The sequence below is a fragment of the Coloeus monedula genome (assembly GCF_965178545.1).
Source record: "Coloeus monedula genome assembly, chromosome: 1".
Taxonomy (NCBI): domain Eukaryota; kingdom Metazoa; phylum Chordata; class Aves; order Passeriformes; family Corvidae; genus Coloeus; species Coloeus monedula.
The window spans coordinates 127,281,119-127,305,752 of NC_138781.1; the positions used below are offsets into that span (position 1 = coordinate 127,281,119).

Sequence of the window (24,634 nt, forward strand, 5' to 3'; positions counted from 1 at the left end):
ACACACAATGTCTCTGCCACTCCATCCTGCTAAGGGGAGGACTCCTCATATTCTCCCCCTGCTCCAGCATGGGGTCCCTCCCACAGGCGACACTCCTCCACAAACTCCTTCAACATGAGTCCTTCACACAAGCTGCAGCTCTTCATGAACTGTTCCAGTGTGGATCCTTTTCCCTGGGTGGCATCCTTTAGGATCAGAATGCTCCAGTATGGGCTTCCCACAGGGTTACAAGTCACGCCAGTAAATCTGCTCCAGTGTGAACTCCTCTCTCCATGGGGCCATAGATCTTGTGGGTCTCCTCCATGGGCTGCAGGTGGATCTCTGCTCCACCATGGACCTTCATGGGCTGTAGGGGCACAGCTGCGTCACCCATGGTCTGCACCATGGGCAGCAGAGAAGTCTCTGCTCTGGTGCAGAGCAGAGAAGTCTCTGCTCAGGTGCCTGGAGCACCACCTCCCCCTCCTTCTGCACTGGCCTTGGTGTCTGCAGAGCTGTTTCTCTCACATATTCTCACTCCTCTCCTCTCTTCTCTCACTGCACTTTCTGTTGTGCAGCAACTATTCCTGCTTCTTCAGTCTGTTATCCCAGAGACACTAACAACAACACTGACGGGCTCGGCCTTGGCCAGCAACAGGTTCATCTCAGAGCCAGCTGGCATCAGCTCCTTCGGACACAAGTGAAACTTCTGGCAACTTCTCACGGAAGTCACCCCTGTAGCCCCCTTGTTACCAAAACTTGGCCATGCAAACCCACTACAAATATTTAGTTACATTTACAGATGCAGAATACTTTTAAAAACTGTGAATACACTTGTATCATGCTAAAAGCACCATGTAGCATAAAGAATTAGTTAACACTTTCTCTGATTATTATTACTTTTTGTATTTTTCTGGAATCACTTTATAGCCTTAGATCTTGTGACATAAAATATGAATTAAATGCTCAGATAAAATGATTCACAGTATTTGAATACTGTGATGGCACAGTAATTGAATAAATAAAGACTGATAAAGTAAATAAAACACCACAAAAGGCAGAAAGCATGGACAAAGAGTTTTCAAACCAAACACACTTGTACAATGTGGGAAAATTGAAAAGGCAGTATTAGAAAGACAAGTTGTATGAACAACCAACAGATAGAGAAACTAATGACCTGAACAGTCAAAACAGAAGGCTGGACTTCATCTGTGCAGAAAGTGAAAAAGCACATATGCAGTAGGGAGTCACCACACTTTCACAGTGCTCCATCATACAACCCAGAGTACCCAACCTAATCTGTACACAAGTATGTAATGCATGGCACATACTACATACTTGTGAATGGCTTTATAAAGGGAACAACAGAGGGCCAGCCACTGCTGAGCAGGAAAAATTACTTGACATATCTAGTACTTTATATAACCAAGAATTCTGCTTATACTTTCCAGTCAGTGTCCATTTTTCACAACAGTATTACATTAATGGTCCCAGATCCTTTTCTGCCAAACTGCTTCCCAGCAAGTTCTAGCCTGTGCTCTTTGTGAATCTGACTCTTCTCTAGCTAATGTGACTTTTTTCTTGTCTTCCTTGAATTTTCTTACTAAAAAAAACTAAAACAACAAAACAGAAAAAAAAAGAAAAAGATAATCATTTAATTTTTTCAAGATCACATCAAATTTTAATTCTAATTCCAAAACGTTTGCAAGTTTCCTCTAAGCCTGCTTTATAGCATCTACAAATTTAATAAGTGTACTGTTTCATCCACATCATTAATGAAAATATTGAAAGGTACAGGAACATCAATCCAATAGACTGGGGACAGTGTCTAAGCAGGCAGTATCTCAAGGGGTTTTTTTTCAGACCAATCCCCATTTTGACTAGAAGCTTTTAATGTGATTCTTCTGTGAAAGTCCCAAGTCACAGAACTCTAATAGTTAACAGCTTCCTAACTAAGAAGGGTTTGGTTTTAGTTTTAGCCTTAAGATTCCATTAAATGCTCTGTTCTCCTTCTATTCTCCTCATATAAATTCACTCATTCAGTTATACAGAAGCATACAAAACTGCCTAAAGGTAAAACATACTTGTAGGGTGCAATTTCTCACATTTACAGCAAATATTTATACATTTGTGGACATGAATATAAAAAGTCCTACAAAAGTCCTAAGCCTTATGTAATTTCTTTTTACTGTGTTATATCCAGCAGCTTATTTGGGGTTGACAAAAACCACACAGCTCTGCATTACCTTCAGAGTAGCTTAATTCAAACTTTTATGTCTTCTAAAACCAAGTAACGAGATGGCCACACAGTAGCAGTTTAGCAAGAGCATGACTTAAAAGCAATAATCAGCAGATGGCCATCCAGACTTATTACCAAAATTTATCTTATTTATACATTTTAAATAGCAGAAATTAAAACACTAGGCATGAAATAAAACAAGGTTTCTCTGTTTTTTAAGACATACATATTTTTCTGTATTACTGCTGGTCCCCACTGTTTGTCCTTCCCATTTGCTCCTCCATCAGTTTCAGTGCTTTCTGCCTTATGAGTGGTTTGCCAACAGCCAAACTGATCTAATGACTTGCTGCCATAGCAAGGGACACTCCCATGTCCTCTCTTCCCTACAACAAAAATCCAACATTTTCTGTCCATTTACTTCACTGAACCAGTTCACATGGCAGGTGAGGAGAAAGATCAGAGGAGCATCTGTGTCTGTACAAGGAGGGCCACAAACTCCTGAGCTGGAATGGGTGCAAGGAATTAGCCCTTTCAACTCCTGCTAAGCAGCTTAGCTTTGCTGTCAAGCTATACACTGACTGAAGTTCATCTCCTCCACACTGTTCCTCACAAAGCCCGTGATCTCATCCCTGATGATTACATCTTCAGAAACCTGTGGCCTGGTTTCATTTTTTTTATTGTGCCTTACAGTAGAGAATCTTAGCTTCAATGGATATATGAACATATCTACCAGCTAATTAACAGCTAAGTAATACATGACAGCAAGTGAAGTAATGCCTTAAAAGCATTTTACTTTCCTGAAGTATAAGATGAGTGAGGGAGAAATCACTAACTCTTTTATTTTCATTGTTTTGGTAAGATATTTCACAACCAAAGTAAGTGACACAAAATACTAGGGACTAATATTCAAAATTTAAGGAGCTGCAAGGTTTACAAAAAAGTTCCCCTTCTTGCTCAGTGTTAAATCCAGCCCTAGAACACTAAATACTACAGTTCCTTACAATTTGTTTCCTCTGCTCTTGGACTGGAGCAGAAAAAGGTTGTAGATAAAGCCCCAAGAAGGCAAGGAAGGGCCAAGCAGCTGCAGAGAACACCAAGTCACAACATAAAATCTCATCATACTTTCAGATAGTATCACCCATGGAGGACTATCCTTTGCCAAATCTTATGTGCAATCAGTAAGAACCCTTATGAGGACAGGAAGGAAGGTATTTTTGGAAGAAAAAATCAAGTGGGAAATAGATTAAAAATCTGCAGTCATATTTTTCAACCACTTCTTCAAACAGCAGTCAGCTCAACCTCCCTTTTGAATTACTACACGGAAAAAGCACATTAAAACAACATTAAAAAAAAGGACTTAAAATTCAGAAAACTGAGGGAGAAACTGCTTCATCTTGCACACTTCTTTCATCATGAAATCATACTAGTTCCCTAATTTCCAATATGATGTTGATCCAATTTACTACAAAGAGCATACAACTCTCTAAATCAATGACCACATTACCTTTATCATAGAGTCACATTATGTGGGAATACATATTATTTATATCTGTCACTGCTTCAATCCTTCTCTAACAACTCACTTTAAATTTGTTCTGTGTAATTTTGAAAAGAAAAGTAAAAAACAAACCAGACAAATAAAGCAGCTAATTATGGAATCAAAGACTAAACCTAAAGATTTTCTCAATCAACAAAATGGCCAAAGGTGGGGACTTTTGCTGCCATTTAATTATGATGTGTTAGCAAGAGGGCTAGAACAGAAGCCTCACCCTGCAATCAAACTGGATTTATACAACTTGAAATACATAGAACATGTCGCAGAGTAAATACAATAAGCAAACCTTTAGGATGTAGCAAATTGCTTAACCACTACAGCAAAAGTCAAGTAACCAATATGAAAAATTGGTGACCTACAAAGCCATATATGTGCACAGTACCTCTCACACCAGCACAGTTACCCATATTGTATGGCACTGCTATACAATGAGATACGACAATTCAGATAAGGATTAAAGACATCTATAATTCAGGTTTACAAATATAAGCAAGGTGTCTAAACTGTCAGTGGAGTCAAAGGAAATACAGCATGGGATTACCACGGTTTACCTGAGTCTACTGGGTTTGCATGGCCAAGTTTTGGCAGTGGGGGTTTACAGGGGTGGCTCCTGTGACAACTTGCCAGTTGAGCCAACCCCTGGCAGCTGTGTCCAGCAGAGCCAACCCCTGGCAGCTCCAAAGACAGATGTGCCACTGGTCAAGGCTGGGCCAGTTAGAAATGGTGGTAATGCCTCTGAGACAACATACTGAAGAAGAAGAAGAAAAAAGTTCCTGCACAGCTGTAACTGCAGCCAGAGAAGAGTGGGGCGGGAATATGTGAGAGGAATGAGTGTGCAGACACCAAGGTCAGTGCAGAAGGAGGGGGAGGAGGTGCTCCAGGCACCAGAGCTGACGTTCCTCTGCAGCCTGTAGTGCAGACCATGGTGAGGCAGCTGTGTCCCTGCAGCCCATGCAGGGCCATGGGGATACAGAGATCCACCTGCAACCTGTGCAGGAGCCCCACACCAGAGCAGGTGGGTGCCTGAGAGGAGGCTGTGACTCCACAGGAGACCTGTAGAGAGAGGGGCCCTGTTCCCATGCAAGAGCAGCCTGTCCTTGAAGGACTGCATCCCATGGAAGAGTGACCCATGCTGCAGGAGTCTGGGGAGGACTCTTGCCCATGGATGGACTCACTTCAGAGAAGCTCATGCAGAACTGTGTCCTGTGGGAGGGAACCCACGGTGCAGCAGGGAAATTACTCCTCTCCCTGAGCAGCAGAAGAAAAAGGCAGGTAATGAACAGACCATAACTCCCATTCCCTGTCTCCCTCTGCTTCTGGCAGAGGAGGTAGAGCTGGGGAGGAGGGAAGGGTCGGAAGAAGGTGTTTTAAGGTTTTATTTCACTTCTCATTATCCTGCTCTGATCTTGTTAGTAACAAATTCAATTAATATCTCTAGTTTGAGCCTGTTTTGCCCACGATGGTATTTGGTGAGTGATCTCTCCTGGTCTTTATCTCAACTCATGAACCTTTCATTATACTTCCTCTCCCCTGTCCAGCTGTGGAGGGAAGTGAGAGATCAGCTTTGGAGGGTGCCTGGCGTCAGACCAGCGTCAACCCACTACAGTCTTTTAAAGATCCAATGCACAACGCCAGCTGAGATGTCCTGACATAGCACATTTGGATGCCTGCCTATTCCATCAGCTGCTGCTTCAGGAAGCAGACATCCTCTCTGAAGACCCATGCCACATCTGACACTGCATGTGGCAGGCAGTTCAGAGAAGCCCTGACATGAAGAGGCAATGAAATGGCAATAATGTATGTGTTTAAAGAAATGTATTATACCACTTGTCAGTACAGCCAGCAGACCCAGGGAGTTATTCAAGGTGATCAACAAGCAGGCTTCTAATTTAGGATTAGCTAACCACACAGCAGAGTGGCAGCTGAGAAGCAGACGGGGTAACTTTGTGTCTCAAACTGCACAAGACGCCAAAATACAGGCAACTGAATCCTACCCAAAGTCGACTGCCAAACTTGTCTTCAGCAAGAGATCATGGATGTTACTAAAACTAACAGACACAATTACAGAAGTAAATAAGCTCCCTCGCAGAGAGGTTCACCACCTAATACTTGCCTAAGACATGTCTTTTTGTAAGGAATGATGGAAAATGCAGGGGTTAGGGCACTGACTGCAATTGTGCACATTTGCATGAGCAAGAGTCTAAAAACTTGTAACAAGAGAAACAACAGAAAGTGGAGCATATTGACAGGCAGGAATGTAACTCTTGCCTTGCTTCCCTGGCAACAGTGAGGCTGACATGAAAAAGCTGAGAAAAGAGCAACTCAGGCCACAGTGCATCTTAGTGTGTGCAGCAAAACTAACGACCCCAAACTGTACACGTGGCTAATTCTCTCTTCTAACAGAGAAATCAGTCAGGTCCCGTGTATACCAGACCACCACTTGAAGACTCGAGACTTCACAGACATGAAACAGAGATCTTAAGTAGAGAAACTTTACTAATATTCATCTAGAAACATGATGGTAAAAGGGATTGCTATTCTGTACTAAAATGGTAAGGAAGATCAATCAGATTATCAGCTTGAAGATTTCAATGTCAGAAGAGAAATAAAAGATAAAGAAAGCCAATCTGTTGCATCAGAACCCAAGACAATTTGGCATGTCAAAACATTTCAACCTGTTTATAACCCAAAGCCCAAGGGGGAAAATCAGTCTGGTTTATATTAATGTTTGCTCCCTTACAAAGATAATCTCATCAGAAAATCTCTCTCAATTGTTCCTGTCCAGTAAACAGAGGAGATGGTATAAAAGCCATGGAAATTTCCAACAGCCAATACAAGCTAACCCAGTTCTCACAGTACCACAAATTCTAAGCCCAGAAAAGATTCAGAACCATCCAGACAGAATACTGGTTCAGACGCAGCCACCAGTTTGACCCAGCCAGGATACCCTGAATTACTACAGAGAAGAAAATGTGACACTCCTTCATGAAACAGCAAGGTAATCACCAGAGTCTACTTTGTGGGAGGCCTTCCTCACCCAAAACTCATCATGGTTTGAGGTAGATCCCAAAAACTAGCTTACAGGTGGCTATAATGCCTTACAGATCAAAGGCAGGACACACAAACTGCCCAACACTAGAGGTAATATCCTTTTTGTATCTGCTTACAGCACCTGAGAGCAAGCACTAATCCAAAGCACAGGAGCTGCTGTTCAGTACTGCAACTCTTCAGCTCTCTCCCTCACCGTGGCTATAAACTACTTACAACTTCTTGAAAACTAGAAACTTGTATCTCCCCCAGACACTCTGTGATACACAGTCATACCTGTAACACTTTTTAAAAGATTGAGAGGTCATCATACCATCTTACTCCAGATACAGGTAACTCACATTCGCCTTAAATTAAACAAAAATGAGTTAGTCAGCTTTCCTGAAGAAAAATAGCTGAAAAGAAGGGAAGCCTAAGACACTAGTTTAACAATCAATCATCAGCTTAAAAGTGGAGAAGGGGATTAAGTCAGTGAATGAAAAAAACATGACTCAAACTTGACACACTGATGCTACAGACTTGTTTGCATCAAAGCTGTAATTGGTTCCTTATTTGATACTGGAGTCTAATTGGAGCTCCTTCCAAGACTCTAGTTTCTGATTTAATTAGTACTTTGAAATTTCTCTCATATATATTTCTAAAGGCTGCACTTTTTTTCCAATTTGTGCTAACAAGTAGTAGTAGTTACATTCCTAAGATCTACAATAAGCTTTGACTGATTTTAAATTACTAAATACTCTAAGTAAAACATCCCTCCAACTGTTATTTTATTCTGAAGCAGGCAAAAATTATTTCTTAACTTCAATTCCTAAGCAGAAATTTCATTTTATTAATGGAATTCAGAAATTCATCTAAGTTTTCCTTGATTGCCTGTGACAAACTACTTCTCCTATAATTTGAAGTAGCAAATTTGGTGAAGTAGCAGAAACATGCCTTTTTCTTTGAAAACAAGTTACAGCTCCTGCTACCAACCTGCTACCAACCCTGCTCATACTGTAGTCAGCTCCCTTTAATTAACAGCTACAAGATCCTCAGAAAAGGCAGTTTCAGCGGACAAAGCAACAGGTGCTGCACTCTTTTGTTAGAAGTGGATAAAATTCTGGTTTGTGTGCCTGTTTTTATTCTCCATGAGTGTATTTAAACAAAACCATTGTATTTCACAGCTAAAGTGATGAATGCCCACACTGAAGTCTCATACAGCTTACAAGAATTTGCAGCTCCCCAGAAACAGCTGAGGTCAAATTGCCACCTTGTGTTCATGAAATATTCCTGGAGCTCCCCCTTCTCTCAACTCTTCCACAGACAGTTTTTGAATTGCTTGGAAATAAGATAATGTTGATATACAGTTCATACAGAGACTAGCTCCCTGCTCACTGGGGGACAGGATCGGGCCTCTTCTCACAGGCACAGAGTACCTTGTGAGATCAGGAGTTCTGCAATGATTTGAAAGAGCCTCCTCCCTATTTTAAGTGCAGCTCTCCTCAGTCAATGAATAAAGGTAAAATAATTACTGAGTATTGGATTGGGCCTTCCAAGTGCTCTGACTGAAGAAAAGCACAAAATCTAAGTTTTCAACTGGAGAAAATTAAGTTGAAAGATGCTGTGTTGGGGGGCAAGGTCTAGAAGTAATGCAAAATTTATGACATGGGCCTGGCTCAACAACAGTAGAAACAGAGTTCAAAAATTAAGGAATTGGACAGATCATACACAGCCTGTGGTGACATGGGAAAACTAACACTGGACTCCAATAAGCAAGATGGAAAGAGATGTGCCTGGGAGAGTTTAAGAGAAAACCAAAGGAGCTAACCGATCCAGTCACATGCAGCAAGCAGCTATCAAAGACTCCTCAAACATCCAGAGCATGAAAAGAATCATCAACAACCCAGTAAAAGCTCACCAGGACAGTAATAGCCTATTGATTCCTTGTCCAAACCCTTGCTTTGGACAGAAATGTTCAAGTTGCACAATGAAGCCTAGCCAAATAAATTGCTTATCTTTGGAAGAAACTACAGATTATACAAGATTTTGACAATCCAGGAAGAAGAAGAAATCCTAGTGGCAAAAACATTCCTAGTGGCATACTTAACAGAGCCTCTCAGAGTTAGCAAAGGCACAAAACAGTGAAGAAAAACTGGATACATGATCAATGCTAAACATCCGCTGAACACCATAAACCTGCCACACTTTCAGCTGCAGCACAGAGGCGACGCACAACTGGCAGGATGGCAAAAGGTTATTTCTGGAGTTGAATCAGCAAGGAGGATACTAAAGAAACAACTAAAAACAGACAGGAAGAGAGTGGGTAAAACGACATTTGGTTCAAATTGAGCACACTGTGAGGGCACAGAACCAGCATAACAAAACCAGGCTTTTCCCTCCAACTTATGTACTAGGAGTGTTTAGGAGCACTAAGTAGGATGCATCATAAAATAGCAAATAAGAGACCTTCATCTATACAGCTGATGATTCAGAATAACTTGCTTCCCCAGACCAAAGTAAGTTATAAGTGTAACTACTACAGGAAAAAAAATGTAAACAAACTGAATTAAAATTTGGAATCCTCTCAGGCATTTTTACGCAGATAAAGCCAGAAATAAAACAAAGGATAAGTCTGGCTAAAAGTGCAAGCTGATGCACTGGTAACATGAAATGATTCAAAATACTAGGAAAGAGTATCTGGAATTGAGCAAAAGTGAAAAAGAAGTTTGCATTTATTAGGAATGGCAATCCTGCAACATCATAGACTCACGACCACCTAGAGAATGGATGGACGGATGATGCTCTGAGCTGCCCTTCAAAGGAATGTCCTTCTTACCATGTACTGTACTTTCAGGACTCCAGGGCCATTAGACTCAGTAGGGTAAAGTCAGCTTTTGTGACTCTGGAACCACCCTAAACTAGCATAAAAGAACAAACTTGCTTTTGAATTTGCAGGGAGCATACACTTCTGTTCACTACTAAGACTGCTGCTCTTTACCTTCTAAATCAAAACCAAATAAACAAAAAATACTTCAAAAGGGTCACAGGACCCCACTTTCTAGGATCTCCAAAAGAACACATGCTATAAGGCTACAAACATGTGCCTAATACAATCTAACCCCCTGCAAAAATGGAAGTTCCTTGTTAATGAAGGGTTGTGACATTATCCCAAGGGTAATCCAAAGTCTATCCAGGTTGCAGTGACACACAGCTCAGGTAGAAGTGCAGGCCCCAGAGCTGCGGAGCAGATCTGCAATCCAGCACAACAGTAAAGACATCCAAATAACAGAGTAGGCCCTGGAACTAAAACTGCCTCAGCTAACCCTGTTCACCTGCAGTGCTCTGTCCTGCCCTATCTTGGGGATATATCAGGTATATTTGTCTGACAGTACCTATGTCTCCCTTGCTCCTGTCAGCTGTGAGATACCTGAGCAAAGATAAACAGTACCAGTATTTGCAATGACAGCAAATAAAACCACTTCTTTTTGGTGCTAATGTCAAAATTCCTAGTGAGCCCAGGATTAACCTTGAAAAGCTTCAAATTACTACTGTGTCTAAGAAAAGAAACAATTTCAATCCAGGATGGGCAAGTTGATATTTACATTTCTTTTTAAATACTTTAAATACATTTAATAACTTAAGTTTCACCAGCTACAGCAGCTGTTTGCTCTCATGCCTAACTGTAACCTGTGAGTGTTACAAAGTATCTAGGGGCTATGCCTGCAGTGAGATTTGGGGAGAACCAGAAAGAGTCAAAGTTTTACGGGGAGCTTAATGGTAGCATGAGAAAAGGCCTCCAAAGCCACCTCCTCTGGTGAACTGCCACTGACAGTAATTTGTGGGATGGCCAGTTTCAGAAGAACCTTGTAATTTAACAGCTGAAGAATTAAATTCTTCTCCTGGGACTTGGCAAATACCTATGGTTGCCTGGAAGTCCAGATCCAGGACATCCTGGATGTCCTCATGAATGGCAACTCCATCAAGTCTGTGGAAACAGGATCCAGTCCTGGTATCTTCAGCGAGTTTTTACTTGCTTAAGGCTCTAAGTAGTAAAAACTGGCTAGTTGAAGAGGGGTAAAGAAAAGATGATGTGGGCCACTCTCCCTTCTGAAGGGGTCAAATCCCACATCTAACCCAGTGGATTCAGCTAAGAGAGAATGCTGAGAGAGGACTCTGAAAAACTACGGAGAGCTTTACCTGCCTCCTGATCCAGGACAAGCTTCTCATTCCCTTTCACAAAGATCAGACAGCCTTAGCTGCCACGCAGAAGCTGGACACTCATTTAATACAAGACTAGTAAGTGTCTTGCACTGAATTATCAGAAGGTCAGAAGGGTTTTCAAGAAAATCCCTCTGGAGTCATTCATTACAATTGCCAGGCCCTAAACAGGAATAAAAGGAAAGCCTCTTGGGTATACACTCTTAAGCAAAATACCCCCTTGAATGGACATTGCCACCAAAGATGAAACACAATTCAAAGCAGGCAGGTTTAAATACTACCAGAGACACAAGACTGAAACAAAAAGCAGAGAAAATATTTTCCACAGTCTGGAAAGGAAAAAGCAACATAGTATTCAGGACTGAAGAAGGACCACCAGAAGGGGAAAAAATAAAACAAATAAACCAACTAACAGTTAACAAGAAATTTTAGATTGTTTCTTGCTCTTACCTCGTCTAACAAAGCCAAAGCTACTACAGAGTGTTATTTCATTATTATTTTGTTTGTATCAGACCAACTGGGTATGCTTCTAAGTGACCCAACATTGCCCTCTACCAGGCCTGCATTTCCACCTTGGGAATAGCATTATCTTGATTTCATCCTTCAAAATGGATCAGTTGCATGGATGTGTCATCTGGGTGACATGGAAAAAGTTCTTTATCACTTGCAGACAGTTACTTATCCAGACAATTCCAGTTACTGATATCAATCTGCACATTTAGTATACTGATATTTCCTTATATTTGTAGAACATGGCTTTTTTAAACTGGGGCCATTGTAGGAGAAACTGAGAACCGCAAATACCTAACAGGTGCAAAATAAGAAGCTAAGACTAGCAATAGCAATAAAAATCAGGTTACTCATCTCTTTTCTTGATCCAACAGGTGACCATTTTCATTGCAAGAAACTTTTCAAGAAAATCTGGTTTCCTGCTCTCAAAAATGTTTCCTTCAGCCTGGAGGCAAAACAGCTTCCTCAAAGCTGGCAAGCAGCGAAACTGGAAGTGGGACCACTGTGATCCTTTGGAAGTTTTCAGAAGATAAGACTGTAAATATACCCTTTAAGTGAGCATGTGCTACTATGGTAAAAATCTCAGCAAGCTAAGTTCTCCCAGAATTTAAGGAGAGGAGGTTAACCCATACTTGACATAATTGGCTGCTGGCTATCACCAGGGTCCTCCCCAAACACCAACAGGGATCTGAGCTCAAAGCTGAATTCTAACCAGTCTAAAAAGTGCCCCCTCCCATCATTTTAATGGTGACTAAATTAGAAGATTGTGGGGATACAGAAGTGTAGTGGAGTCACAATATTAGTAATTAAATATGGAAAAAAAAGGTGCTATTTACCAGGGAAAAATTTAAATTTCATACTGTGATTTTACTTGGTTAAATATAAATAAATTTGTAACATTCTAGTGATGTACTGTACAGATGTGTAGTTGACTAAAGCAAATGCAAGGATGGAGTATGACACAGGTAAACACACTGTGACCATGGAGTACACATTTAATTACTGGGAAACATTCCAAAACCTACCAGTTTAACAAAAAAGATCCACAAAACAAAACCCAAACCACAAAACACTTTCTCTTGAGATGAAGTATGAACAAACTTTAGCAGTTACAGACATGGCTGTGACTTTAGTGTTACACTACCACAGATGGCTTTTCAAAATTCATTTTTAAATTAGGAGTTGTGACCAGCAATTTTTTTATTCTAAATATTTTCCAGAACAATGTCTGAGAAGACATCTCTCAGATTCTTACTGAACTCTTGATCTTTTAATGCAAACATACTTTGGATAATGCTGATTGTGACTCAGTGCTGACAATGAGCAGATCCCCTAAATGCATAGCGATTGACTTTTAATATATATATATATATATTAACTATACATGTGTATTAACTACACTGCACACAGGTTCCACTTCCTCTCTTCACAGAGTTTGTCATGCACTCCCACTGATTCAATTCCCCCTCTTTTACTGTCCTTTCCTTCTGAGCAAAACCGCCAGCACAACTCCATGACCTGGTTCTGCAGGACCCCTGCCTTGTGCTCTTCGTGCCCCTCAACCAAACAGAACCCCCCTGTCTTTCTTTTCTTCTTTTCAGAGGAGAGAGAGAATTCAAGAACTATTGGGAAAAATACAGGCTATGTGTGATCCAAAGATTAGAAATGCAAAATAATAGGTTCTGGCAAAAGACAGGCCTCTTTTCCTATAGATTTTGCTGTTGATGATAGGAAATGAATGTCAGCAGTGGAAGGAAAAGTGAAGCTCTGGTGGCTCAGTAACAGAAGTTATGCTGTTTCAGTTATCCTGAAAAAATGCAGTGTTAGGTCCTTCCCCACCACATCAGTCATACCCGCATGAGGAAACAGATACTTAGCACTCCAATCAGAAAAAATCTGTGCCCATATTTATCAAATATATGCCCAAAAAATGGCACTAAAACCTAAACACTTTCTTTATAAGGCCAGCTCTCCAACGGAATGATATCATAAGAAGATGTATTTTGGGGTGAAGGACTGGACATAATTGATGGGAGTTTTTCAGTGTTTTCAAAGACTGACAAGTCAATAGCCACGTATTTTGGGTAGGTCAAAACAAACTGTCTAGATAGAGCATGACAGGTGCACTTTTCCTAATGGCTAGAGACCCAGTCTTGGAATCAGAGGATCTGCTTCACTATGGCTTGTTGCCTAACCTTCCCAAGGTCATTTTTCACTACACTTTACAAATAAAACACATAGTATCCAATTCACTTCCCACATTCACACCAATGTAAACCAGAGGTAGAGTGAGATTCAGCTGTGGAGGAAAATCAAACCTGATCTTTGCCCCCAAAGTGGCTGATGGACTTACATGCTTATTTAAACTTGGTCCAGTCACTAAAATACCTCTGATCAGGTTCTTCTGCAAGTAAAACTAGAAAATTTCTTTACAATCTACTATCTTAAATCAGAATTTAAGATTAGTAAAATTTATTATTATTTTGGTGTAATTCTTGGGGAACAAGGTAGGTTGAGCTGGTAACAAGATACATGAAGACTTTGTCCTCCAGGCTGAGCGCCTGAGCAGAACCCAAGCTGAACAACATTTTTGAAAAGTTGTCTGCAAAGAAAAGAAAACCTGAACTGTCAAACTTCCCCTCAAAAACTATGAACAAGCAGGCAGCCTCAATCCTACTCCTAGCTGGCAACAACAGGAATCTTCAGAAAGACTGGCAGGAGCAGAAATCTCTTTCTCTGAGTTTTTCTAGGTCAAAGCTAAGGTTCAGTAGCTGGAAATCAGTACTGGAAATCTTACACTGCTGCCGACTTTCTAGAAAAAAAAGATTTCATTCAGAAATCTGTCAGCCTGGCACTGTTTATATAACCATGTCACAACAAAGCCTATACAGAACTTCCTTGCAGTTAGCAAATGGCTTAAATACATTAGTATTACTTCACTGGTGTCGACTGCTAACCTGGAATTACCACACAACCCAGGAAGACCTTACTCCCATCCAGCTTGATGCCACTGGTAAACATAAGTGAGATACAGCAATGTGTGCTCCCTGACAGAAGCACAGTTCAACTACCCCAAGCTATGGCAGAGCAAATAGCCTCACTTGTGCCTTGCAATGCTGCAGATACTCATACACATCCCTCAGTAATGCTCAAGACAGTATTTCATGAAAGAGAGGGGTTACCAACAGCAGCGCTTTATCTATTCTTTTGTACAGCATAAACTTTTTTTTAGTACGACAGTAGTTGCACAGGGAGCATTCCAAGCACGGCTCGAGAAGCTTACGTCTTGGTATTCACAGAAACAGCTTGCTGGCCGTAAGGCAACACCAGCCAGATACACTGCAGGGAAATTTTTTGCTTGGGTATCACTGACTTGTCAGGTGGGACCCTGAGCACTACAAGGCAAACAGCTTTGCTGCAGGATTCACCCTCACAGCTAACCCCAAGCAGCCCACACTTCCCCGGGATGGTATGGCTGTGACTTCCAGGCCTGGCTGCGATCAAGATGAACTTTTTCCCACCAGACACCTGAATACTGGGAAAATGCCACCCACACCATGAGAAGCCGGGACTAGGCAAGTTCACAGCAGTGTCTCTCTGGGTCACCTCAACGACGGCCCCCAAACCCTCGTGCTGGGCGAAGGCCGGTAAACGGCTCCGCTGCCCATCGCTTGGAAGAGATGCCGACATCCATTTTGGAAGTGGGAGAGCCCAGCACTGATGGTAAAGTTTGAGGCCCGGTCCGAAGTTTGGGGGCAGCGCAAGATGTGCACAGAGAGGGCTGACTAACACACACGTACAAACACACGGCGGCTGAGCTGTGAGGTCCGCGCCGCTGACCGGGCGAGCAGTGCCGGGCGCCCTCGCCTCTCCGGCGGCGGAGCGGACACTCTGCGTCCCCGGGGCCGCGCACCGCGACAGGGCCGGGCGGGACATAGGACGGGGAGCAAGTTCGGGGTGCACAAAACTCCTTCCCGGGTTCTGGGGCAGGGCAGGCCCGGCGCGGTCCCCGCCGAGCTCGGCCCCGCCGCACGGCCCGGCCGCGGCCCGGCCTTGGCGCAGCGACCGCCGCCGGCACCCGGACCCGGGTGCGGGGAGCTAGGGAGGGGATCCAGAGGGGGCTTCCCCGCGGCCCCCGGGGGCGGCAGCGCTGCCCACCTGTGCCCCCGCCCACCTCCTGCGCCCCTCGTCGGGCGGGGGCCGGCGGCGGACGGGGGCCCCGGGGCGGATGGCGGGGTCGGCACCGCCGCCCCCCGCCGGAGCGGAGCGGAGCGGAGCGGGCCGGCAGCGCCGTGGCGCAGCAGCGCCCGCACGGCCCCAGGAGGCGGGGGGCGCCGGGGGGCCGGCGGAGCCCTCGCCCGGGAGCCGCCGCGGCGGCGGGAGGAGCGGGAAGCCGGGACGGAGACTGGGACATCGCAGCTGAAGCCGCCCCCTTCCCTCCCTCCCGGTTACCTGCTTCCCGGGAACACTTTGGAGACGCCTCCAACATCGGCAAACACTAAAGAGAACTGACCCCGCCGCCGCGGCGGCCGCCGCCGGCCCCAACCACTGCGCCCCCCCCCCCCCCCGCCCTCCCGCCGCCGCCGCCGCCCCGCCCCGCCGCCCCCGCGCCGGGCGTCGCCCCCCGCCGCGCCCCTCGGCCCCCCCTCGCCACCGCCCCCGCCGCGCCCGCCGCCCGCGGGGCGCTCCCGGAGAGCTCCCGGCGCCGCGCTCCCCCCGCGCTCGCCGCGCGAATGGCCCCGTCCGCGGCCCGGCCCCGGCCCGGCGGCGCGCAGCGCCCCCAGCGGCGGCCCGGAGCCCCGCGCTCATCTTCCCCCGCCGGGCCGGGGCCGGGCCGGGCTTCGCCACACGGCGAGGCCTCGGCACCGCGGAGGAGGAAACCCCGGCCCTGGGAGCGCGGAGAGCGGCAGCGCGGGGGCTGTGCCGGTCCGTGAGTGGGGTTGAGATGGGCCTGGCGCGTGTGCTCTGCCCCCTCCCGGCTGCTCCCGAGCGCCGCTGGCTGTAGCGCTCCTTGCGCACCCACAGAGAGAGGGCTGCCGGCAGCGAGACTTCAGGCAAGGAAAAAGAAAAAAAGGGCCGGCAGAAATACAGGGAGAGAGGGGAAGCCATCACAGCACCCCAGAGAAGAGGCTTGATTTTATTTCCCCTGGCTGGTGTTACTCGTCTCACTCGCGCTTGGACCACTAATTCTCCAACGTGCTTTCCCTTTCACCTTTCGCCTCCCAGAGAGCTGCTTTCAGAGAAGGCAAAAACTCATAAACATGATTTATGTTAAAATTTTCTTCTGTCTAGAATTAAGGCAGATAACTGATGCAGATGCTGGGCGCTGCCTAGAGGGAGGCTGCAGGAACGAAGGCCAGGGAGTGCAGCTGTGGAGGTTCAGCCATGGAGGTTCCACGGCGCATCACTGAAACCTTCCGCAGGTGGGCACAAACCCTCCCTCCTTACACAGTGCCAGGGCTCAGCTACATAAAGCCCTGGCTAAATCGCTGTTTCTGTGCCTTTCCAACCAAAACCAACCATCCTTTGGTATTGCCATCATAAAAATAGTGATTTTGTTGCCATGTTTCAGGTTTGCACATACCTTACAGAAGGCAGAACTAAACAGAAAAAATTTTTTTAAAAGGCAGACACAGAAAAATGCTTAGGTAAAATTGAGATTAAAGTCTGAAGTGTTTCTTCCTTTAATTAGAAATTAATAGATGAATAAAAGGGGGCGAAGTAAAAGAAATTAATCTTTAGCACGAAAAATATAACATTCAAATCTTTATCTCAAAGTAAGCAAAAGTTTATTGTTCATTAATAAAACAGTTGTGAGTTTAATCCACAATCTATCTAATTTATTTTGTAAAAATCTGTTTTCTTGATTGGCTCAAGTAAAACAAACCTAGAATTTTTAAATCTATGCAAAAGCCAGGTAGAAGCATCAGAATTGAAGCAATCATCTTCCTACCTGATTTGCAAGACAGCGGTAGGTAACAAAATTCCTCGGGCTCAGAAACAAAACTAGATTTTTTGAGGGGGCAAAGATCTACACCTTTTTGCTGCACAATTCAGTTTTAGTGATAGGTATGAGAGTTGTAAGATCTGTTGTTTTTTAAAATTACATTTGCTATAACTTACAAGTCAGAATCAGAATGAATCTAGAGTTCACATTTCCTGCAGTATCTGCTATTCCACAGGAATTTAAAAAAACTCGATTACTTGATACCAAGAGGTGCATCAGTACTGAGCAAAAAAGAAAAAAGATGTAGCCTGACACTATTCCCAAGCATGGTGTAGGAACACTTTAAAAGCACAGAGCCCAGGTGAATTTTGGTAGTAAGCTTGCATATTGCAGGTAATTTACACACCGAATACACGTCATGACACCTAGTGGCAGAGCTGTATTGTGAGTATCTAAAGCAAGATTTTATTCATACTAACAGAACACTAGTACAACATTTACAGCTTATTTAAAGACACGTTGGGAACTCGGCATTTGCTATGAGTTTTATACATACCCTGTATGGAGCAGTGGTAGCTTGTTAATCCTCCCCTTCTCATTCCTCCATTGTTTTGTTTTCTGATTCTGAGATTCCTTACCCCTTAATTTAATTTAAGAACTGAGGACAGAAATACACAGTATAATACAATTTCTTAGGTAGTCTTCTGATATAATGTAGCAATGGATAATGTTGCAAATACTTTTCATTAGGCTACTACAATTTTTTGTGTGAGTAAAGGTCATTCAGATGCCGAACCATGATGATGCTGTCCATACAAGTTTGGGGTGGTTTTTTTCTTTGTTTGTTCTTGGGTTTTTTTCTTCATAATTTTATGTCGTGTCATTTTTGCTTTACTCACTGTTAGCAGTTTGAAGAATAACCCTACAGTACAGCACATACTTAGCATCAGTGTACCCAGAGAAAAATACATCCAATGAACGTCAGCATCAGATTACGAGGGAGGTTTTGTAAACTTTCTGCAACACACAGATGTAATTCTAACAAGCCTCTAAAATCTCCAATCTGTGCTATTATTTCAATACCTAACATTCTTACAACATTGCTATTACTAAACAGCTAAAAGCTTAGTTTAAAAACATATATTGAGATACATGTATCAACTCAAGTCTTGTATCTTGATACACATTTTGTGGTGTAAATGGAATGTAGCTGGAAGAAAACGAAATACAAAACAGTATCCAAACCTTACCCCATATATATATATACATATTTTATAAAACAAAGGTTTATATATTTTATAATAATTTTAAGTCCATGGGTGTATTTTGCTTTTTTAATGTTTCCCGTATGATTGGAGATTTACATATATGAACAACTAAATTGCATTACTAGTCACTTCTTTAGATTTACTGCACCCGTACGTTTGAGGGTTTTTTCCCTGCTACTGCTGAGATACAGGATAAAGGCTTGTCAGTACCTCCAGTAAAAGCAGCTTAATAAAACCTAAAGACTTGTCAAGTTTTGAAAACAAGATGCATAGTTTTTATATACTCTTTCACTCTACTCCATTATTAAACAACAGGAGTGTCATGACTTGCCCAACAACCTAGTTTCAGTATGCAAGTTGTTTATAGGAGTGGTTAATTCAATATGCAGTTTGAAAATAACAAAAAGACACATTAATGCCTAAATGCCTGCACAAATACCTTAGAGTGGGGGAAAGTATAGAGTCATTCTATTTGGTCCATACACACAAGTGCAGGAGACTTGAAGATACTTGGCCTTCTGAATCAACCTCAGATTCAGAAAAAAATAAATTCACACTTTCACACTGACTTGCAAAAAATCAAAATACTTTCATTTTTACAAATATATTTTATTATTAGAATTGTAACTTTAAAAGAAATCATAAAGAAATTAGTTTCCACCCCACAATACACTTTGGTGTAACAAACCAAAGCAAACCAAAAATGAATCCCCACAGAAAATGCCCAATGATGTATTTAAGAAGTAGAAGATTGTCAGAACTGGTTGGAAAGGAGTTCTGAAGGTCTGCTCCACCACCGTCCCTGCCTCCTCAAAGCAGGACCAACTTTAAAGCTGATGTGACTTTGGAATTGGCAGGTTGCTCACTTTCCTTTTGAAAATTTCCAAAAGTGGATATTTTACAGCCTCTTCCAGAATTCTGTTTCATAGTTTTATAAAGTTTCTTCATAGCTGTACTATTTATTTGTTAAAGAACTTGGATGATATTTGATACTGAAGTTGAAAGCATAACAAAGTTAATAGAGTGTTCATAATATACCAATAAGAAGTGAATAATGCATTATTTACAGTAGTCAGTCATTCAACTCAATAAAAGCCTCTAATAGCTTAGTACTAGAAGAATGGGCCACTTAATTTTTTAAATAATGTTTTTCCAATCATTAAAAGCAAAACCCAAGAGTGTGGGATTATATTTGATTAAAACCCAATATTATTAATGAACCTAAGTCTGGTCAGACAACTGTTCTCCCCAGTTACAGGTGACTGTGACTATAAAAGTAGATTTTTGACTACAATGCATGGTATACAAATGAATAAACCAATTTATCACTAGATAATACATGGAATGAGAGGCATGAGCAAACCAAGACAAAATAAACTACAAGCAAATCCTGTGAAGAGTTTTCTCAGGTAATGGAAGCCATTTACTCTTCATGCTCCAGCAAGGACTCACAAGCAATGAATTTTAACAACTCACACTAACACGCTGTCTTTGATGATTCATGTATAAAATGTGAGTTTCCTAAACCAGATGAATCACACAATCACTTCAAGAATCTAAATTAAGCGAACGAGAACTTGCACTTGTCAGCATATATTGAATTCCATCACTGCTGGTATAAGGACATTGCGAAACCTCTAGGTCCTCATCTCCTTTAAAAAATATCATTTTTTTAGAACACAACCAAAATGATGTGCTGATTTTGCAATTACCAGCTTACATCTAGGTCTCTTATCATTAAAGTATCAACGCTGTCTCTTTATTAGTTGACCCACAGGCCCAAATTCAGATTGCTTTGCAGGTATCATTGTACTTCCTAGCAATTACTTGCTGCCATTGCTTTCATACATCAGTGCTGGGAATAATAAAGCCATGTGCGAATAAATGCTTTACCCTTCTAATAACGCTAGTGAAACTTTAAAATTATACTGGTAAATTACTTTATAGTAAATATTAGGAGTTGTACTGCACATTCAGAAAACTTGACATCACTCATTATCATAGTTCATGTATCCAAAATGGCACAAAGATAGCCCCAAGTCTCTAGTTTTAATCTGCACATTTAATTTGTGACAGCTATTTCCATAATTTTCCATTTATTTTTGACAAAAAGTACTGAAAAAAATTATCTGTACAACCCTCCCACCTTCTTACAACTACAGAAAATGTGACATTGCCTATTTATGCCTATCTAGTTAATATGTATAGTAACTGCATAAATTTTGTGTATGTATATGCACAGGTACTTAATACAAGTTCATCACCCATTATGAACATTGGAAACTTCTCAAATATCCTATGTGTTTTCCAGATTTAAAAAAAAACCCAAAAACACAAAACCAAAAGATTTGGATTACTTCTATAAAGCACAGAACATATAATGGCAGAAGAAAACCAAGATAATTCAGGTCAGCCAGGGATTCACATCTCATGACTACAGCAATGAAGACAAATGTAACTACAGTTTCATAAATCAGCAAGAATAACAGAACTAGCAACCTGAAGATCATGGTGTATTGGTTTTCCATTACAAAGCACACAGACATTTAGAAATGGTCCATTTCTGCATTAGTAGGCATTGCTACCTGATGAGACTACACTGGCTTTGCTCAGGAGAAGTATGGGAAAGCCAAAGTGTAATTACAGGCCATGGAAGCAATAGATTCTATAAGATTAAACTCCTGTTTACAAGCCTGGGGTTTTTGGGGATTTGGCTTTACTGATAGCATTCTGACTACATAAAAGGGCTTTCAAACAAGCCCAAACATGATGCTGTTTCCATTGACAGTGTTGTATGAGAGGATCACACCCATCTTGAAATACTCTGGATTCTCATTAGCGCCTCTCAGTGCAGGCACAGATTACAGCACCATTTCAAACATAACCAAATGTACTCAGATTGTAAATCAGTGTCCATACTAGTTACATTTATTTGCACAGTCATGCTTGTGAGAGACTGTACCTAATCACAGCTATTGCCACCCTTACAAGTAGCATACTGTAACAGACTAGATCCTAGAGAAAGCAGGGATTAGGCCTTTTACATCTTGAAGTTAAGGCCAGTGTTGGGCATGAAAATTAAGTATTTCACTCATCACTAAACACGTTCTTGTAGTGACACTAAATTTACCTGATACAGATAGAGAGATCAAAGGACACAACTAGTCCAAAGAATTCATCAGTAGAAAGAGGCTTTCCATTCTGCATAGTTCATTTGCTTCCTATCCATCTCTATTAAGTTACACTGCTAAACACCTTTTATTGCAGGACAGTAGAACAATTCTGCAACAAGTTGAAAAGGACCTGTATTTCCACCATTTTGTAGAAGTTTAAAAAATTACTTAAGGAAATTGGGCAAGATTATAAATTTATACAGTAAATTAAACCTGTGTTAAATCAGTAATTTCTTAAATTATTATTCTCTTGGAACAAGAACTACCTTAGACTTACATGAAGCCAAACTGCAAGAGCAGAAAAGAGAAATATTCTGTACCTGGCATTCATACAGGAAAATGGGCTCCCCCTCTCCCAGCCCCCCCCCCAAAAAAGGTTCAGAAGTTACCAGTACTGCAAACATGACTCAGTACATGACATAAAGGGCTTATTGTGTTCAATAGGAATGGTAATAAAGCACTGCCTACATATGCTTCTAAGTATAGAATCTCATTAATGGAAACACTAAAAGCAAGGGCAACTGGCAGCATTGTCACTCAAATGTTGTTTATTTTTAGAGGATTACCAATGCTTCCAATCTGCTGTTAGTACTATCTCCTGCCAGCACACACAAGCTTCATTCTCAGTTTGCCGAATTTTTTAGTGACAGCTCGTAGAGCAAGATTCCTGGTACTTCTAGGGACCATAACAACACACAGCTTCAAAAGAGGTGGAGTGTAATTGAGTAAGCAGCAGGTACTACATCAGCTGAAAATACAGAATCAATGCATGTTACACCTACACTAAATGCAACTGAAGTCCTTGGTTTCACCTACAAAATATCCATTTCCAAGAGAGTTTACTCTGCAATAAATCTGCTGTATATTATGCATATTATAGCAACAAGCTCTGTAACTTTCTCAGAGGACAGCAACCAACAAATAGTACAACCATGTATTTGAGTGAGATCAATCAGGTCAATACTAGATGAAATCGGTTAAAGTTGTTTGGCTTCACATCATTTCACAATCCTGCCAAAATTAGGACACCACCTCTCAGTATAGTTTTTTTGGGTCTGATGACAAAATAATGAATTACTGTCTGTAATGAAGCACAAATACAGTCATGCACATAAACTGACAAAAATAGCTGGACTAAATTCTACTGCTATATGAAGCTGTAATACAGTAGACAGTAAGGTTTGCAGCAGTTCTAACTTCATAGGTTTTTTTTTAATGAGCAGTCAGTGCAATGTTCTTCCACTAATGATAAAATAAAACTCTCCCACCTTATCCTGCACCATCACCAATCACCAGTTTGCCATTATGTTCTAGCTATGCCAGGACAATAGGAGTTTGGGAATTATAGGAGCCCTCAGATATTTTGAGAATTGACACAAATGCACTAACTGGATATTTTTACTAAAATGTTGCTGTATAATACATCATTGAGCCAGACCTTTCCCACCCAGCGAATAATTTACCAAAAGCATTCATTCTGTGATGGTTGAATGTTGCTGGATTTGACAATTTAAGCAAGAGTAAACCCCCACATAATTTGAGAAGGTCAGTGTTTATTTAATGAGAGAAAAGGACCAATCTATTACCTGGAACAATAAATAAAAATGTTTAAAAAGGTAAGGTCCGTGGCAGTCTGTACATTTCTGAACTTCTCTGAAAGTTTAAACAAGACCAGTGCCCACATGCCTTCATAGAAGTTAGGGAAACATCCCCATGTCTGACAATGTTTTGATTCTTCAAAGCCATATTAAGAAAAAGTATAAACAAATTACAAGGCACTGCATCTTTACAGACTGATTTGAAAATCCTGGGGTGGTTTTATCTGTTTCCTTGCTACATTTTAAGTTCACTATGGAACCCAGTGTATTACTGATTCATATACACATTTGATAAAAGAAAAACAAAGACAACAGAAAAAATACCTTAGATTAAAAAATTAAAATTTGAAAGGAGTATTGTAAGAATTTTTAAGTTTTAACCTCCAGACAAAAGCTAGCAAGTTCTCCCTTCCTTTTATCTGCATTATTTTTAACGCAGTATCTTTGCTTAAAAAAAAAAAAAAAAAAAAGAATGAAAAGGCAAATGTTGATGGAATCTTGCTATTTTCATTTAAAAGCTGCAATTAATAAGGTGTTTGATACTACATAAAGTAAGGTAAAACATATAAAAATTGATATACACTAAAATCAACTCAATTAATGCATGGCCTAAGCAAGGTTAGTACCCACCTTTAGTATGTACCCACACATACAACTATTGTTGAGACCAAACCCAAGAAATAAAGCTCTATGACAGAGAGAAGCAGCATTCTGGTGCAGACCATGCAGCAGGATTCCTTTCCAGAGGCCAAATCCTGCCATAATACTTTGCAAACAGAAAGAATTAAGTAAATGCTTTACCATGTGACAAACTCTCAACAGTGACAGAATCCATTCTCAAAATCAAACACTGGTGCATTAATAACTGCCTTGAAATACACAGAAAACCATCTCACCACAAAACAGTATGGAATCAACTTATACAGAGATCACCACAAATTTTCCAGTTAGATCTTTGGTTTACTCCAAAGAAAACCCTGAGACATTAAATTTGGCATACAGGGATGCTCCAGACCGAGCTAGCTGGCACAAGACAATTCTTGTTATACTTACCCAGGTACATCCAATACTGAATAAAAAGTTCAGAAGGATTTACATTTCAGAAATCATTCAGGAAGACCTA

General features: G+C 41.7%; 1 protein-coding gene across 2 annotated transcripts in view; it reads right to left on the reverse strand.

The window, feature by feature from the left end:
* The window catches only part of STAU2 (staufen double-stranded RNA binding protein 2), a 171,486-nt gene extending 155,398 nt beyond the window's left edge, over positions 1 to 16,088 (reverse strand). For both annotated transcript variants that reach the window (XM_082294292.1, XM_082294291.1), the window contains exon 1: positions 15,978 to 16,088. The gene's annotated coding sequence lies outside the window, so the exon portion shown is untranslated. The remainder of the gene's footprint in view (positions 1 to 15,977) is intronic.
* Positions 16,089 to 24,634: the final 8,546 nt, after the last annotated feature.